The sequence below is a fragment of the Bombus fervidus genome, unplaced genomic scaffold (assembly GCF_041682495.2).
Source record: "Bombus fervidus isolate BK054 unplaced genomic scaffold, iyBomFerv1 scaffold0020, whole genome shotgun sequence".
NCBI classification, from domain to species: Eukaryota; Metazoa; Arthropoda; class Insecta; order Hymenoptera; family Apidae; genus Bombus; species Bombus fervidus.
Window position 1 is genome coordinate 2,918,076 of NW_027212583.1, and position 6,375 is coordinate 2,924,450.

A 6,375-nucleotide genomic window follows, 5' to 3' on the forward strand; every position below is an offset into this window, starting at 1 on the left:
TCCCGGAATTCTATATGTCTTTATACGTTATGACGTATTACCATGTGGCGTTATACGTTATGACGCATTGCTATGTGGCGTTATACGTTAAACCGGAATTCTATATGACGTTATACGTTGTGACACATTACTATATGTCGTTATACGTCATGTCGCCTTATTATATGACATTATTCGTCATGACGCAATACTATATGACGTTATACGTTATGACGCATTACTCTATGACGATATACGTTATGGCGCATTACTATATGATGTTATACGTCATGACGCAATACTATATGATGTTATACGTTATGACGCATTACTATATGGCGTTATACGTTATGACGCATTACTATATGACTTTATACGTTAAACCGTAATTCTGTATAACGTTATACGTTATGACGCATTGCTATATGGCGTTATACGTTAAACCGTAACTCTGTATGACGTTATACGTTATGACGCATTGCTATATGGCGTTATACGTTAACCCGGAATTCTATATGACGTTATACGGTATGACGCATTACTATATGACGTTATACGTTATGACGCATTGCTATATGGCGTTAGACGTTATGACGCAATACTATATGACGTTATAAGTTATGACGCATTACTATATGGCGTTATACGTTATGACGCATTACTATATGACGTTATACGTTATGACGCATTACTATATGACGTTATACGTCATGTCGCCTTATTATATGACATTATTCGTCATGACGAAATACTATATGACGTTATACGTTATGACGTATTACTACATGACGTTATACGCTATGACGCATTACTATATGGCGTTATACGTTATGACGCATTACTGTATGACGTTATACGTTATGACGCATTACTATATGACGTTATACGTCATGTCGCCTTATTATATGACATTATTCGTCATGAGGCAATACTATATGTCGTTATACGTTATGACGTATTACTATATGACGTTATACGTTATGACGTTTTACTATGTGACGTTATACGTTATGCCGTAATTCTATATGACGTTATACGTCATGTCACCTTATTATATGACGTTATACGTCATGATGCAATACTATATGACGTTATACGTTATGACGCATTACTATATGACCTTGTAAGTTATGACGTATTACTATATGACGATATATGTTATGCCGTAATTCTATACGACGTTATACGTTATGACGCATTGCTATATGGCGTTATACGTTATGACGCATGGCTATATGGCGTTATACGTTATGACGCATTACTATATGACGTTATACGTTATGACGCATTACTATATGGCGTTAGATGTTATGACGCAATACTATATGACGTTATACGTTATGACGCATTACTACATGGCGTTATACGTTCTGACGCATTACTATATGACGTTATACGTTATGACGCATTACTATATGACGTTATACATCATGTCGCCTTATTATATGACATTATTCGTCATGACGCAATACTATATGACGTTATACGTTATGACGTATTACTATATGACGTTATACGTTATCCCGGAATTCTATATGTCTTTATACGTTATGACGTATTACCATGTGGCGTTATACGTTATGACGCATTGCTATGTGGCGTTATACGTTAAACCGGAATTCTATATGACGTTATACGTTATGACACATTACTATATGACGTTATACGTCATGTCGCCTTATTATATGACATTATTCGTCATGACGCAATACTATATGACGTTATACGTTATGACGCATTACTCTATGACGATATACGTTATGACGCATTACTATATGGCGTTAGATGTTATGACGCAATACTATATGACGTTATACGTTATGACGCATTACTATATGGCGTTATACGTTATGACGCATTACTATTTGACGTTATACGTTATGACGCATTACTATATGACGTTATACGTCATGTCGCCTTATTATATGACATTATTCGTCATGACGCAATACTATATGACGTTATACGTTATGACGTATTACTATATGACGTTATACGTTATCCCGGAATTCTATATGTCTTTATACGTTAAGACGTATTACCATGTGGCGTTATACGTTATGACGCATTGCTATGTGGCGTTATACGTTATGACGCATCGCTATATGGCGTTATAAGTTATGACGCATTACTATATGACGTTATACGTTATGACGCATTACTATATGGCGTTAGATGTTATGACGCAATACTATATGACGTTATACGTTATGACGCATTACTATATGGCGTTATGCGTTATGACGCATTACTATATGACGTTATACGTTATGACGCATTACTATATGGCGTTATACGTTATGACGCATTACTGTATGACTTTATACGTTAAACCGTAATTCTGTATAACGTTATACGTTATGACGCATTGCTATATGGCGTTATACGTTAACCCGGTATTCTATATGACTTTATACGTTAAGACGTATTACTATGTGACGTTATACGTTATGACGCATTGCTATATGGCGTTATACGTTAAACCGGAATTCTATATGACGTTAAACGGTATGACGCATCACTATATGACGTTATACGTTATGACGCATTGCTATATGGCGTTAGACGTTATGACGCAATACTATATGACGTTATATGTTATGACGCATTACTATATGGCGTTATACGTTATGACGCATTACTATATGACGTTATACGTTATGACGCATTGCTATATGGCGTTATACGTTAAACCGGAATTCTGTATGACGTTATACGGTATGACGCATTACTATATGACGTTATACGTTATGACGCATTGCTATATGGCGTTAGACGTTATGACGCAATACTATATGACGTTATAAGTTATGACGCATTACTATATGGCGTTATACGTTATGACGCATTACTATATGACGTTATACGTTATGACGCATAACTATATGGCGTTAGATGTTATGACGCAATACTATATGGCGTTATACGTTATGACGCATTACTATATGACGTTATACGTTATGACGCATTACTATATGACGTTATTCGTTATAACGCATTGCTATATGGAGTTATACGTTATGACGCATTGCTATATGGCGTTATACGTTATGACGCATTACTATATGACGTTATACGTCATGTCGCCTTATTATATGACATTATTCGTCATGACGCAATACTATATGACGTTATACGTTATGACGCATTACTCTATGACGATATACGTTATGACGCATTACTATATGACGTTATACGTCATGACGCAATACTATATGATGATATACGTTATGACGCAGTACTATATGGCGTTATACGTTATGACGCATTACTATATGGCGTTATACGTTAAACCGTAACTCTGTATGACGTCATACGTTATGACGCATTGCTATATGGCGTTATACGTTAAACCGGAATTCTATATGACGTTATACGTTATGACGCATCACTATATGACGTTATACGTTATGACGCATTGCTATATGGCGTTAGACGTTATGACGCAATACTATATGACGTTATATGTTATGACGCATTACTATATGGCGTTATACGTTCTGACGCATTACTATATGACGTTATGCGTTATGACGCATTACTATATGGCGTTAGATGTTATGACGCAATACTATATGGCGTTATACGTTATGACGCATTACTATATGACGTTATACGTTATGACGCATTACTATATGACGTTATACGGTATGACGCATTACTATATGGCGTTATACGTTATGACGCATTGCTATATGGCGTTTGACGTTATGACGCAATACTATATGACGTTATATGTTATGACGCATTACTATATGGCGTTATACGTTATGACGCATTACTATATGACGTTATACGTTATGACGCATTGCTATATGGCGTTATACGTTAAACCGGAATTCTATATGACGTTATACGGTATGACGCATTACTATATGACGTTATACGTTATGACGCATTGCTATATGGCGTTAGACGTTATGACGCAATACTATATGCCGTTATAAGTTGTGACGCATTACTATATGGCGTTATACGTTATGACGCATTACTATATGACGTTATACGTTATGACGCATTACTATATGGCGTTAGATGTTATGACGCAATACTATATGGCGTTATACGTTATGACGCATTACTATATGACGTTATACGTTATGACGCATTACTATATGACGTTATTCGTTATAACGCATTGCTATATGGCGTTATACGTTATGACGCATTGCTATATGGCGTTATACGTTATGACGCATTACTATATGACGTTATACGTCATGTCGCCTTATTATATGACATTATTCGTCATGACGCAATACTATATGACGTTATACGTTATGACGCATTACTCTATGACGATATACGTTATGACGCATTACTATATGACGTTATACGTCATGACGCAATACTATATGATGTTATACGTTATGACGCAGTACTATATGGCGTTATACGTTATGACGCATTACTATATGACTTTATACGTTAAACCGTAATTCTGTATAACGTTATACGTTATGACGCATTGCTATATGGCGTTATACGTTAAACCGTAACTCTGTATGACGTCATACGTTATGACGCATTGCTATATGGCGTTATACGTTAACCCGGTATTCTATATGACTTTATACGTTAAGACGTATTACTATGTGACGTTATACGTTATGACGCATTGCTATATGGCGTTATACGTTAAACCGGAATTCCATATGACGTTATACGGTATGACGCATTACTATATGGCGTTAGATGTTATGACGCAATACTATATGGCGTTATTCGTTATGACGTATTACTATATGACGTTATACGTTATCCCGGAATTCTATATGTCTTTATACGTTAAGACGTATTACCATGTGGCGTTATACGTTATGACGCATTGCTATGTGGCGTTATACGTTATGACGCATCGCTATATGGCGTTATAAGTTATGACGCATTACTATATGACGTTATACGTTATGACGCATTACTATATGGCGTTATACGTTATGACGCATTACTATATGACGTTATACGTTATGACGCATTACTATATGACGTTATACGTCATGTCGCCTTATTATATGACATTATTCGTCATGACGCAATACTATATGACGTTATACGTTATGACGCATTACTCTATGACGATATACGTTATGACGCATTACTATATGACGTTATACGTCATGACGCAATACTATATGATGTTATACGTTTTGACGCATTACTATATGGCGTTATACGTTATGACGCATTACTATATGGCGTTAGATGTTATGACGCAATACTATATGGCGTTATACGTTATGACGCATTACTATATGACGTTATACGTTATGACGCATTACTATATGACGTTATTCGTTATAACGCATTGCTATATGGCGTTATACGTTATGACGCATTGCTATATGGCGTTATACGTTATGACGCATTACTATATGACGATATACGTTATGACGCATTACTATATGGCGTTAGATGTTATGACGCAATACTATATGACGTTATACGTTATGACGCATTACTACATGGCGTTATACGTTATGACGCATTACTATATGACGTTATACGTTATGACGCATTACTATATGACGTTATACGTCATGACGCAATACTATATGATGTTATACGTTATGACGCATTACTATATGGCGTTATACGTTATGACGCATTACTATATGACTTTATACGTTAAACCGTAATTCTGTATAACGTTATACGTTATGACGCATTGCTATATGGCGTTATTCGTTATAACGCATTGCTATATGACATTATACGTCATGACGCAATACTATATGATGTTATACGTTATGACGCATTACTATATGGCGTTATACGTTATGACGCATTACTATATGACTTTATACGTTAAACCGTAATTCTGTATAACGTTATACGTTATGACGCATTGCTATATGGCGTTATTCGTTATAACGCATTGCTATATGACATTATACGTCATGACGCAATACTATATGATGTTATACGTTATGACGCATTACTATATGGCGTTATACGTTATGACGCATTACTATATGACGTTATACGTTATGACGCATTACTATATGACGTTATTCGTTATAACGCATTGCTATATGGCGTTATACGTTATGACGCATTGCTATATGGCGTTATACGTTATGACGCATTACTATATGACGATATACGTTATGACGCATTACTATATGGCGTTAGATGTTATGACGCAATACTATATGACGTTATACGTTATGACGCATTACTACATGGCGTTATACGTTATGACACATTACTATATGACGTTATACGTCATGTCGCCTTATTATATGACATTATTCATCATGACGCAATACTATATGACGTTATACGTTATGACGCATTACTCTATGACGATATACGTTATGACGCATTACTATATGACGTTATACGTCATGACGCAATACTATATGATGTTATACGTTATGACGCATTACTATA